The sequence below is a fragment of the Pseudopipra pipra genome, chromosome 2 (assembly GCF_036250125.1).
Source record: "Pseudopipra pipra isolate bDixPip1 chromosome 2, bDixPip1.hap1, whole genome shotgun sequence".
NCBI lineage: Eukaryota > Metazoa > Chordata > Aves > Passeriformes > Pipridae > Pseudopipra > Pseudopipra pipra.
Window position 1 is genome coordinate 84418668 of NC_087550.1, and position 14683 is coordinate 84433350.

Sequence of the window (14683 nt, forward strand, 5' to 3'; positions counted from 1 at the left end):
ATAAAACAATACTATAATGTCAGTGGTATTGAAAATTAATTCTAAAGTGCAAATTTGATAATACAAAACTCAGTATCTGGACCCTTCCAAGAAACACTTGACCGATGTATTTACAAAATGATATATGATATGATATGATATAAAATAAAATATCATTCTAAACTTGTTCACCAGTAGCGTATTTATGTGCAATATACACATAAAGAAATATAATCTGAAAGCAAAACTATGCTACACTCAATGTGGCATTAAACTTTGTAGTATACACAAAATACTCAGAAAGTTTGCTAATGACACCACCAAGATAAGTGGTACAGTTGACATGCCTGAGGGACAGGATGTCATCTAGAAGGACCTGAACAAGCTTTAGGAACTGGCCCACGGGAATCTCATGAGGTTCAAAAAGGCCAAGTGCAAGGTGCTGCACCTGGGCCAGGACAACCCCTGATATCAATACAGGCTGGGAGGTGAACAGCTCAAGAGCAGCCCAGCTGAGAGGGACTTAAGGGTGCTGGTGGATGAGAGGCTGGACATTACCAGCAGCTCGAGGAAGGTGATTCTGACCCTCTATTCTGCTCTGGTGAGACCCCACTTGGAGTATTGTGTACACCTCTGGAGTCCTCAGCACAGGAAAGCCATGGACCTGTTGGACTGGACCCAGAGGAAGGCCACAAAAATGATCAGCGGTCTGAAACACCTCTCCTATGAAGTCAGGCAAAGAGAGTTTGAGTTGTTCAGCCTGGAGAAGAGAAGGCTTCAAGGGAGATTGCTCATCCTGTCCACTTTCAGCATTTCAGAGTACTCTGGAGTCAAAATCTTTTTCATTGTTTGGGTCAAAAACCCTGTAATATATCAAGGCTATAGGTTTTATACTTTCAACTCCCAAGTATACAGAGACTTATGGCTAGGAGCCTTGTTTAGTGTTTGTGTTTCTTCCTGAACATCATTTACCATATAGATACCAGACAGATCTTGCTGAAGCTTCTGAAGGAATAATAGCCCCCTCTCTTTGCTTTTAAAAGAGAATAATTGCAAGAGGATGATGGGAATAAGAAAAGCAACCCTCAGACTTGGGGCTCCATACGAAGGCTGGTCAGTTGCCCAATGCTGCCACCTGCCGTACAAATAACCTACTTTCAATAAGAAATATTGCTCAAGTTTTCGAACTCCTTTAACTCGGGGCAAGTCTGCCGCTTTAACTGAACTGATACAATCAAAGAAGTCCACCTCCCTCTCTAACTTGAAGACCTGGCCTTTTTTAGGGAGAAGATACATCTTGCCTTGCTTTAGCTTCCTCAGGTTCGGGTGACTAATCAAACAGAGCTGCCCAGGGCCCTCGGATATTGAGAGATCTTCCAGCAATCTCAACCTAGAATAGGTGTCCAAGACAGGATGGCAATCTCTTTCTCATTAGACACTAGATGGTCAGATTAAGACTAGATGCCCGTATTTTCTTAACCTGGTTATTCTGGCTTTCCATACCCAGGGGAAAGGAGACACTTCAGCCTAAGAACAGCTTGGCAGGTGAAGCCTTTGCATTTGTGAGTCCTCTCAGTCCTCAGTTGAAGCAATCACAGTTCATATCTCATCATGTTTCAGACCAACATTATTAAGCCAGCAACAGCAGTTTTGATGAGAAATAGCCTTTATCAAGAGTAAGGGCAGAGAAACTTGGGGCACAGTGTTTTTCTTCTATCAAATAGAGGGGCAAGCATTTAATTTACATGTAAGTGTATACTATCAGAAGTTTCACCAAAGTGAAGTGTATCAAACAGATAGAAAAAGCACAGAAGTGGTGTGTGTGTGTGTGTATGTGTGCATGTAGAAGGACCATGGTCAGGGAAATGCTGTCGGCATGGAAATAGGCATCAATATTCCCCAGGGACAAGTATATAGTGCATGTTGTGTTCTTAACATACTGCCTGCATGTCTCCATTGCAGATGTACATGTTATCTGCTGTCATTTGATTAGCCAATGCTAACCGACTGGTACAAGTTCATCTACTTATATCTAAAGGAACCAGATGGCTCTTACAAAGTAACTTTAAAGATAAAGATGACATTGAGAGATAAAAAAGCTTTGGTGACTTATACAACACAGAGTTGCACTTAAAGTTATATTACTGCATCTCATCAGAATATACACATCAGCATATTTTTGGTAATCTCAGAAAAAATTCCAGATCACAGCTTTGAATGCTAATTACATATAAAGCCTGTCACCATGTTCTGGTTCTCCTGAAACCTTGCAGGTGATCAACTCCCTACCCTTTGGACAAATAGTTAGAGAATATGATTTTGGTATTTAAATCAGGAAAAAATTTTGAGTGACACTGAACCAGCAAAGCAATTGACACCTTTGAGTCAAAACTACCATAACTTTACTCTTAATATCCTCTAATTTTGTAAAAGCTTCTAAAGAAACCACAGTCATACGTATCTAGCTGCAGTGATTTCAGAACACATAAGCTTTAAAAAATACAAGTACAATAGATAGGCAAAGCAAGCCACTAACAAAGAAGAAAAAAACAGATGACAGTGGAGGTAAAGAGTTAAAACAATTAGTATTCTAGATCATGCAACAATATTATTATGTTTTCATTATCCCACAAAATTAGTCTGGATCCAGCAAGCTGTCATTTTGCATTCATAGACATGAAAAATAATTGTATTTTAAAGCTTGTTTTGCTTCTGGCTGACATTTAGTTTTTTAACCAATGGAGAAAATGAGAAATGGGGTGATTTCATGAATATTCTTGACCAAAACAGCTAACAGATACTCGTTTCATCCTTGATTTTGTGCAATGGCTACTATGTGGGCAAAATTTTTTCATTTTTTTAACTAGAGAGCTGCTTGCTACAGGATGTTGAAGTACATGAGTTCAAAAGGAAACTGGACAACACCATGAAAATATATCTACAATGACTTTTTAGATACAAAGTCAACTCTTCTGACTCATGTTGTTATCTGATCATTAATTGCAAGACACAAGGAGAATATTTTTGCCCTCTTGTTTTCTCCCTGGGCTTCTGCTGTTGTCACTGTTTGAGAGAAAATAGACCAAATAAGTGAGACATATTTTTAGAGCAGTTGGAGGAATTGTTGAGGCATTGTATGTATTTCCTGACTGAGGGATTAATGAGCTAATGTTGAAACCAAGTGTGTGACCTCTGTCTTCAGGAGAATAGCAAGATGTACTGCTCACTTAACACCTAAACCCAAAAAATCAGAACTGTGTGGCTTCATAAGGTCACCCAGTTCATCTTCACTGATGAACTTCATCTTCTAAGCAAACTTTATTTGCCTAGACTTTCAGTGATAGTTTGGCAAGGGATTTTATCCACTTACATAATTTCAGTAGCATCTTGATTCACAGGGCGTTTTTTATAGCACAAAATGCTTTATTTAGAACACACTGGATGAGAAAGTTTTATCCCTGATCCCTTCTGGACATTTAATAAAAAGAAATAGTGATGCATATACCATGGACTGTTCTAACATCTGGCAATAATAGAAAGGGATGGACAGGGGCAAAATTGCACCCACTTTTTGCAGGCTGGGGAGAATTTACAGTAACATGTATTCATTATATTGTGAATATAGTCAGCTTTGATTCATTGTAAACCTGCCCTACTAGACTGAAGTCTGTAAAGTATGAGGTATTCAGGGTTATATAAAAACTGTAAATTATTTACATCCTTACATCTTTCAATTTATTTCTTCATGAAAACCAATAAAGCATGAAATAACAGAATACCTAGCTCATATGTAGCATATATTTTGGGTTCCTTAAGATTGAAGATAGTGTATGTTATAGGGAAAGGCTGTGCATGGTGAGAAGGTTAGTCTTGGTAATTTGAAACTAAGAGGCTTCAAGATATCCTGTTTGGGGAATTTATCTTGATCATCTCCTGCCATATTCCTATCTCAGGGATTTGTGAGAAAATTGTCAAGGAAACCACTTTCCAGCAGTGGAAAGTAGGGCACTGCCGGAGTTTGTGAGAGCACAGAGTTGCCAGGGCCACTCCACTGGTGAGAGATATGTTGCTTCCTTCCCAGCTCTAGAGCAATGGGTTAGTTGTACCGGCACAGGAAGATTTGGGGTAGAGTCAGAACACTTCAGATGACTACATTAGTAGAAACACAGTGATTATCAGGCCACCACAATTATTGATTTAGTAAGCCAGTATATCCTGTGATTTCTTTAAAAGCTGATTTCCTATGGCACCTCAGCCCTGGACTTGGAGCACTACTGATGAGGTGGTACTTTGAAAAAACTGGGAGTTCTTCTCACTAGAAATGACTCTTTTTAGTTGTTTTTTATGTACCTTTTTTTTGAAAAAAATGAGTGGATTTTAAACACTAGGTGTCAGTCAATCGCCTCACAAAAGCATGGTCTCAAGCACTAGCACATTTGTCTTTGGCAGCAAAAACTTTTAAAGAGAGCACGTACAATAATGTACACATCATGTAATAAGTGCAATCATGCCAAAGCCAGGTGAGGTAATAGGGCTGTTTAGCAGCTACGCAAATCCCAGAGCCAGAAAATGTCAAGAAAACCCTTTTGTTGAAAGACCTTGCACACACTGTGGTGAGTATTCACACTGTCGTGGTAAAATATTGGTTAGTCTGTTGTCTAACGTTACAAGTGACTGGTAAATTCCTCTTTCTCTTACCCATTTTACTCTAGCTTCTGAAGCATTTATAAAAAACTTATGTTTCAAAAGAAAGGACACCCATCCTAACTTTTGGAAGTTGCTCCCCACAGGGCAACATTGGCATACAGAAACTTATGCTTTCATGCAAGCTGTTGTGACAGTTGAGGACTGTTTAAGCAAAATGCTTGAGTTGACAACAGTTTGAGTATTGCTTCTTTTGTCAGTTCTCCAAACAGGCCAGTTACCTGGTGGGGAACTGCAGCAAGAGTCACTAGACTTAATGGGTCAGGCTCCTCAGGCAGCCCTGCACTGATGATCTTCATTTTTGTGGATCTGGCTTTTAGTGATCTGGTATCTCAAGAGATGTAGATAACGGAGCTGTCTTCATATAATGATGATATACAAGAGGAGCTGTTTCCTTAAGCACTGCTGCAGGACTACAGACAAATTGCCTCAGGACCCAAACTCATATGTCCTCACTGAGCTACCAGCACAGATATGTAAGATGTCATCCTACTATCTCTCTGCTGCTTGATTTGGGGACCTGGCTTTCCCTTTGGATTGCCTCATGGACCTATCCCAAATGCTCACAGCTCCACTAGATGTCAGAGCATATGCATCCTCTGGGTCACTTATCCAGTTTCTGTAATTTGGCTTTGTAGTTACTGAGGGTTTTCTCTTATTCTCTTCAGCTACAATTTGATTCAGTAATCTCAATAATCCTCAAAAAATCTGTTACATATTCTTGAAAGACATTCAGATTGTCTTTCTCTCCTGGCATTATACACGTGTATAATTTCAAATAGTGAACTACTTCTAAGGCAATGCCACTGTGTAGCACGAATGGAAGCTTATTCTACAGTGCATGAAGAAATGTATTTTACAATTCTGATCTCTATTCTTTTAGATATATATTTACAATTACTGCATCTCTGCTGTGAGGCTCTGAGGAGAAATGTCTTTTATGACATGGTGACCCCATATTATACAATATATTTTCATCCAACCTGTGAGATCCCAGGGCACCAAAGATTGCATTAGTGCAACTCTCTTCATTCTTCAGTTCATAGGATGAAGGCCCACTGAGGAAAAGTCATTAGAGAAGACAGGTAACAGCTTTCAGGTTACAAGAACAGAGCTGAATTCTTCAGTGCTGTGTACTTTGTGAGACAGAATACAATCATGTGCAGGGCTGCCCCACGAGATCTGTTGCATTTCCACCCACTCTTCACTCACCCTGCCTGAGCATAGGTCATTGTAGAAGGTGAGGGGACTGGAGAACCAGTCCTTTTGATGTCTAGATGATCACCACCTTTGGGTCTTTTTAACATTATTTGGTTTGTTTGATCTCACATAAGGGCTTTAGTACTTTTTTTATTTCCCTGGTGATGGAGAGAAACAGCAATGAATGTGTTCCTCATCTATGTGCCTGTGTTCCTGCTGTGATCACTTGGCCATAGTTTTTTGTTCCCTTTACCTCAGCGTACTTTTGCAGCTGCACGTCATCATGATAGCCATGACAGCTCCTCAAATCAAAAAACTAGACATATTTGTACAACAACCTTCTACAAGATAGCAGCTGCCCTCTGTGGAGTAACATGCAAACACCTATACACAGATTCATCCCACTTAAGTAAGGTGCCTCTGTTAGAAAAACAGAACCCCTTCATATCCCATGGAGAAAGACAGACACACCAAAGGATGGTTTGTGTCACATAAGGGTGGCTGTTTTTCTTCTACTTTTCTCCCTGGACTTACAAGAACTCCCTCTTACTCTCCCTCTTACTTCAAAAGCTCTAGGTCAGCACATAAAGTTAGTCAAAAATAAGTAAGGGAAAAACATTAGTTATATGAAACAGCACAAATAAAAAACATAGTTAAAATGTAGAAAACAGAAAGATGGGGAAAGCATTATGGTGATGAATAAGAAAATGATGCTCAGGTAGCTTTCTGTCTTCAGACCTGTCTTTTGACCATGTATACTGCTAATTTCAAAGTTCTGATATTTTTATAGTTCTTCTTCTGAGCACTTGCAAGGCTGATAACCAACACCAAAAATGTTCTTCTGATTGCTTGAAATAGCTATTTATGACTTTATCTAAAAAGAAAAACAAAACCAAAGTGGGATGAATTTTGAACTCATTATCTGCCTGAAGCCTAGGATTGACTGGTGTCGTGAGTATTGTCTTTGCCTCCCTCAGAACAGGAGCTTGGAACATGAAGCATGTGATACTAAGCTGGTTTGATCTGTTAGATACAGTCATAAGCAAAAATTATATCCTTCCATATTATCATGTGACTCTTTTGTTCCAAGCTGGCTATACAAAGCTGAATGTGGTGTTTTACTGCTGAAGTAGAACAAATGAGCACCATAACAAAAGAACTCAATATCCTTCACTTTGGGGATCCTTTCATGGCTACTAAGGTTGAATGAATTGGCCCAACACAGAATCTGCCCTATTCCTTGATGACTGTTTCTTTAATGTTTGTGAAGACTAAATATTTATCATTTTTTTACCTTCACTCAAACTCTAGATGAATCTGGCTAGCAGAATTAAAAGGAAAAAAGAGGTAACTGAGAGACATAGATTCATATACACACACAGCAGGATCAGACCAACTTCATTTACCTAAATCAGGCTGGATGTTCTTGAAAACACGCTACTACTCTGAAAATGAAATTATCAAAATACTAATACACCGTGTATAAGATCTGACTTTTAATAAAGTTGGATGTATTTATTTAACTCAATTAAATCAGTCTCACACATATTAAGAGAACTTCAGATAATGAGTTCATTGGTATTTTCATGCTTAATGAAGTCCAGTGTCATCCACAGAAGGAGGGAGAGGTAGATGCCACCTGAACATCACATCAGGATGAAGATATATTTTTCTTGACTTAAAAATCCAGTATAATTTCATAACAAACCTGAAGCTCCTGAAAAAAAGTTATTTCAATATTGGAGAATCACATAGGAGAAAAGATTAGTTTTGGTTAGCTGGCAGGTGTTGGTTGCCTGGGGTTTTGTTTTGTTTCTATTTTGTTGCTTTTTTTTTCCCAAAGCCAGATGATACATGATATAAAGCAGCATTTTGATCTGTTGGATCATAACACAAACATCCTGTCAAGACAAACTGATGGTCTATCTAGTTTTTTTTTCTATGTAGTGTGTGGGTATGCTTTATTTTATTATGATTTCAAGAATTTTTGGAATTACTAAGAAGGTGAAAAAGAGCAAACCAGAATATATTATAATGGCATTGTAAAAATTCAGGGTGTATCAGTGGCTCAAAAATTGCCTGCAGGTCTCTTTGTCCAGCCTAAAAAGAATACATCACATCTGGAAAGGGAAAAGGCAACAGAGGTAAAGGTGTGACGCAGCTTGCATCTGAGAAGGAACCAGATGGTCTAGGATCCTTTAGCCTGGAACAGAGGTAGGTAAAAGGAAGGATGACCATACTGGTTATAAGATAAGCAAATCAGATACTTCTTGTCCAACAACATGCATCGTTAATAATTAAAAATCTTTGCCAAGGAGTGCTATGAATGCTGATGGTCAACATGAGCTCAAAAGGTGATTAAAAAGTCTCATACAGTAACCCTTAATTTATCAGGAACTATCAAGCACACTTCTGTGACTCAAGAAACCACTGTCCTGATTTTGGCTGGAATAGATTTAATTTTCTTCTTAACCAACCAGAGGAGGAGGCCGTGTGCTACACTTGTCCACCTTTACATCTTTCCTTTGGCTATTTCAGGTATGCCAGCTGGAAGATTGATTGGTTTGGCAGTGCCAGGTGCCCTCCTCACCTGTCCTGGGACCTCATCCTTGGTGTGGATCCTCTAGATTGGACACTGAGGGGCTAAGAGGCTGCCCTGTCTGCCTGGGGAAGAGTGGGATTTTTGGAGACTAAGCCATGCTTTCTCTGTGAGGGAATACAGAGGAGATTTAGACCTGAGCTCCTACCTTTTTGCTTGTGCACCTTTTAGCAAGGGGAAGAAGATAGATAGTTTTTGAAGTGTAGATAAACTCATCACCTTTGAAAGGAGTATGAGTAAGTGTGGCCCAGATCTTCCTGGAATCTCTTCACTGAAAGGCCATGGAAAGCTCCTAAGAATGTAGATCAAGGTTAAAATATAACCTGTCACAGTAACAATGTCCTACAGAACAGACATCCATGACTTTGAGAAGGGGCACATGACCTTCTGTGTCCCTTTTTAATGGCAACACTGGCAGGGCTGGGTTGTGGGTACCATTGGGTTGTGGATGCAGGTACAGCACTGGCTACAGCAGCTCCCATCTCTGCATGAGGACATGTACCATGTAGAGGTGCATCAGCTACAACTGGTGGACACATTTCATCTGTTGACTGGCTCCTCCATCTTCTTCCCTTCCCCTTGTAAACAAAAATGCTTGTCCAAAGGTGCTGTCTGCATGGATGTGAAACAGAGAGAATCCATTTTGTTCAAAACATAATTTTAAACTTGCTAAATGTCTTCTGCTTTTTCTGCTTTGCTGCTAGATAAAGGAGATAATGAAACTGGAGATAAGAGAAAAAAGAAAAAAGTCAATCTTGATCTCTTTGTTTTTCCCCGTAAGTACTGTATATTAGCTGCCACAAAACTTGTTTATCTTTCTTAATGTGACTTTGATTTCGGCAGAATTTATTAGTCGCTTCTGTTATTTGTCCAGTTTATCAACCCTACTAATCTGAATTTATTCATCCCTAATTTATCTGTATTTCAATACAGAACTGGGACAAACTACAAGCAAGACTGACACTATATTTGCTACCCATGGTGAAAGGGGTGACAGAGGCAGGCTGCAGTCTCCCACAGCTCTCCTTACAGAATAAGGTGGGTTTCTTCCTTCAGCAAAAGGGTGAGGAAAATCTTGTCTTTCATGGTTTCATGGTTGATAACTGAAGGATGGGGAGAAAACCAGAAAAATTCCACTTTACAAGCTCACACTGAAGGCCACAATTTACATCTGGGGAAAGTAAGATAAAACCAAGACAATTCCATTATAAAATTGTTTTCCACTCAAGCAGAAAAGCAGTGAATCAATGCCTGTGCTGAAAGGTACTGAGCATTTACCCTGACCCTTCCCTAGCTGTGAGCTTTGGTCCTCTTGTCACATAAGTGAAACAAGAAAGCTTCTGAGTGTCTGAAAGACACTCAATTAAAACAACATAAATGGGTTTATATGAGAGAGGCAGAGGAGCAGAGGAGGAGGAAGCTTGTATTTATTCCTTTTAAGTCACTTAAAGATAGGATTTGCTAGCATTAAAAGTACTTTTCATCAGCAATGCAAATTGATAGAGATGTGACATTCCAATCTCTTGTGAATGTATGATCCCAGGAAGCCCTTTTTAGTTAGAATCTCCATGACTAGTTTTTATGACTATTCCACATCACTGAAGCATCTTCAGCAGTAAGCATGTAACTGGGATAGGGCAAGGGGTTGGTGCAAGCAGTATTTCCTTGCAGTTATCCATGGATTGCTGAAATTCTCTGTAGCTGAGTGGATTTCAGAAAAGCAAAGCAGGGAATATAACTATTTAGTTATGAAATATCAATGCAGCATAAAAACTAATTTTTTTCCTTTCATATGCACAGGGACTCAGTCATACCCAAACACCAAATCAAAGGAGAAAATTTTCAGGAAAAGCAGATACAAATTTTCAGCCTGATTTTCCATACCACATTTTAAACAGATGTAAATAAAAAATATAATCTCGAAAAGATGTTCTTTAACAAAAGCAGAATACTTCCTTCCAGCCCTAAACAATATGATCTTTCCATAAGCCCTCTCAGCCTCTACTTACCCTTTTCAGATTGTCTTCTAAAAAGTACTAAGGAAAAAAAAAAACTTAAATACGTGTTCTTCCTCTTTAGATCTAATTTGATAAAGACTGCCACCCTCCATTCTCCATATGCCTGCTGGTCATGGCCATCACAAAGTTAATATTGTTACCAGAAATGAGCTGAACTTAACTCGAAACATGTGTTTGCCTGTAGAACAGCATTTTAGAAAACTTAGCTTATATTTCCCCATCTTCAACATTTCTATGGTTTGTTTGTTTGAAAACAACATTTGAAATTCAATTACATTTGCTGCAATTCTGAGAAGGGCCCCTGCTTCCTTTCTAAAACAGGTTACAGAGAAAATAAAATGGAGGCTGTTGAGTAAAAAAACAAACTGCTGCTAGTGCAGCAGTAGAGGCTGGCTTTCCCCTTCCTCCTTTAAGCAGATTTACCTCTTTAAGAATATTGTATCGTGCTCACTTCCAATTAATCTTGTACTGAAGGGTCCTCTCAGCAGTCAGTAGTGACTGCAGCTGGATCAGAAGATAACAAAGCAAGAAAATGTCCCAGCTGAAAAGACCCCCCTTCAGCCCAAAAATAACTGGTATTTGTGAAAAAATGGACAAAGAACCAAACTCTACCTAAACATGGGGACCTAAGATATCGCATTGCTTTGAGTATTTTTGCATTCTTGTTCTTCTAGACACAGACAATCCTCAGCGTAATGAGCCATTAAAAGGCAGAAGAACACTTTTATTGTTATTATTTGTTCAGATAGCAAAAGATAAATATTATGTACCATATTTCTGGATGCAAAATTGTCTTCCCTGAAGGCAGAGGACTGCCAGATCCCCAGTGGTTAGAACTGGAGTTTCCATCCTCTTTAGTGTAGGATCACCTATGCAGTATATAAATAGATCACTTGACTCTCACCTCCTCACATGAGCAGCTCTTCCCTCAAGACCTGTTTTAAATCTTTAGTACTATTTGGGGCACATATAACCTAAAAGAGTAATAGAACAAATACCTTTTGAAATTTGAGATTCTGATGCAATTTACCAGACAAACTGGGACCTGAGGAAGTAGAAACTTGTTTAGCTAGTTGTATGAGAGGCAGCCGTTTGTTCATTTCAAGGGAATATCATTAAATGTTCATTTACTTCCCTGCTTTCTTTACCACTAAGAAGTCTTCCACAACTGCAAAGAGCCCAAGCCCTCCCTAGGCTATTCTGTTATACTGGACTAAGGTGATGGTAGCTAGGATAGAAAGCTCTTGCAAAGTGTCCAGCACCATCTGTTGAGTATTGAGACAGCATCGCTTTTAGGGAGACCCCAAAATTTGGATGAACTTGTCATGGGACTTCTTAGTAAGGCTTGGCGTGTGAGGAGTTTATACTAGAAATTCACCTCTAATCAACATGAGAAAGAAAACAAAGAAATTAAATCTTATTAAATTATGTGAAAAAAACCCACAATTAAAAGTGTAGGCATAAAACACAAATATTGAATTCTAGTGTAGACTTTTAAAAAATATATAGGATTATTATCACTCTTTATCACAATGGTAAGAAAAAAATATGCATTAGAAAATTCTGGTGTTGAATTTTCATCACAGTTTTCATCTGCTGAAAAAGTTGCATTTTGCTATCATGGGCTGAATCAAACAGGCAAATAGTTCAGATTACATTTTGTTGGGACTTTTTTGTTCAAAAATCAAACTGCAAGAAAGTTGGAATGTGTAAAGTTTACTTTCCTTTCCAATTTTATGTTCATAAAGTTTTACATTTATGGGTTCACTGGAGAACAGATGAAAGCTGTAAAACACCACAGGACTGACATGAGTCAACATAATTCTACATCAAGCAGTAGTATGTAAACTGTAAGTCTGGGGTTTGTGAACCTCAAGACACTGCAAAATGTGTTTCACTAAGCATTTCAATTTTTGCTACCTTATTACTCTATATAGTACTTTTTAACAACATAAAACTAATTAAAATATATGACTATAAAGACACAGCACATAACTCCATCAAGCAAGACACAGACATTTACATGTTATTCTTGCATATTTTTATGAAGGCAGCACTGCTGGGTAAACATAGATGCTTGAACTTCTCCAACTAAAACCCAGTCTGGAAAAGCTTCCAAATGACAAAACCAAACACAATATACTGCATACACACACTTAAAAAAAGGCACTTTGCAAGTGTTCAGACTTACCTGAATCCAGTTTGAAACAATTCTGTCTTTGTGAAAACCACAACAATGTAAAATGTTTTCAAAAAAGAAAGAAAAAATTTTAGATTTTATTTGTCATTTTGCTGCAAGTAAAGTAAGAAAATGGCAGTCACCCCTCAAAAATAATTTCTGTCATAATACTAATGTAATACTAAAGTCTTTGTCAAGTTTATGCAGGAATATGTAATGACACAAGATTTGTCAGGAAAGACATTGTCTTTTAAGAAAGTAACTCACAGTCCTGGAAAAAATCACAGAGAAGCTTTTAAGCACTCAAACCTTTTACAAACCTGAAGTGGACACAGAAATCCCAAAGCTGCACAGAGGTTGCAAACAACTGCTATGGGTTTAACATAAGTATGTTCATCAGAAATTTGTAGTGAACAGACAGGAGGAAGGGATAATGTTTAAATCTTGCCCTAAAGAGAGGGAACTGATGTTAAATATGAACTTGAATGAATAAAATGACTGACCGTTGAAGAAAGTCAAAATAAATGATCACCATTTTTTAAACCAGTTGTAAGACAAGGTGACTTGTTGTTTCCTTCAATTTGCATACAGATGAAATTAGAATTTAGGCTTATCAGACCTACTGTGTTTTTCTTGGAGGATACAGGAAAGGAAAGGAGGGGAAAGAAGAGGAGAAGATAGGGTGTTTTAGGATTTTTTTTTTTGTTTGCTTTGTTTTGTTTTTAAAGAGAGAACTAGGTTGTTTACACATCTTTGCAAGCTCATCAGTGTTCAAAATATAATTATGCAACATGAATTTCAAGTGCAGAAATGATAGAGTTTATGCTCTCAACACCTGGAACAAAAAGGAAAGCTTAGATGATATACTTCAAGTCTCTGCTGAGCTTTCCGTGGGGGCTAAAGGACTGATCCCAAATCCTTTCATTTTGTTAGATATTCCAGGGAGTTAGTTCTTGCCAACATATTTTCCTGGTTTTATAAACATACAAAATATAAACTTTCAATAGATGAAGTAAATCAGCTATAATCAGGACATCCAGGCAATTTCCTAAATATGACTTATCCTCACAATTGGTACACATAGCCTTACAGTGGGTAAATAAAAATTTGTGATATTGAGTCTGGAAGAGGTATCTTGCCAGTTCTATGGCCTTCAGTTGAGGGTTCTTTAGAAAGTAGTAAATTATTGCTTTTATCTCTTGGAATGGACAGAAATGTTTATAAAATATGTAGTTTGTAATTTGAAACAAATATTACAAAAATTATAATTTATCTATTTTATAAAATTATATAGAAATAAAGTATAAAATAAGTTGTTCTGAGTCTTCTCTTTATATTGACATCTCTGGTTTAGAATAATCAATGCCTAATTAGCATTGAGACTACAGATAAAACCACCACCAGAAACAACTAAGTACAAGCTTTCATTTTTCAATTTAACATACGCGTATTATGGCTTCATTTTCAGCAAATGCTAAAACAGAATTGAGTTTTTATGTATGCATGATATTTTGAGACTTAGAAATCTCCAATGAATTTGTCTGGATCAGCCAATGATCAAAGAAATCTGAAAGACTCTGGATGATCCAGGAGTTATCACTACTTGGTGTATGATGTCATGGCACTGGCTGAAAGCACTTCTTAGATCGGGCATGAAAACGGCAATCTAAGGATGCCAAGCATGCAAAGGTAGAAAGTGTCAGGCATCACTCTGGTTGAAATTTTGGTTTTGGTGTGTTGGCTCCTCACTCTCTCCTCTGCCCTGCAATATGTGGGACTATTTAATCTGCCAGTGGTGCAACCAAAGTTCAGTAAAAAAATTAGGAGCTCTCCGCAGACAACTCTGCTTCCACAAGATTTGCCCTGAAACTTGCAGTGCCAAAGCAGTTAAAATGACCATTCCTATGTTTAGCTAGGCATGTGTCTGATTTTATTGAGCTTATTTAATTTTCTAAATCACTTTGGGGCATAAGCTGGTATAAATGCAAGAAATTCATATAATGA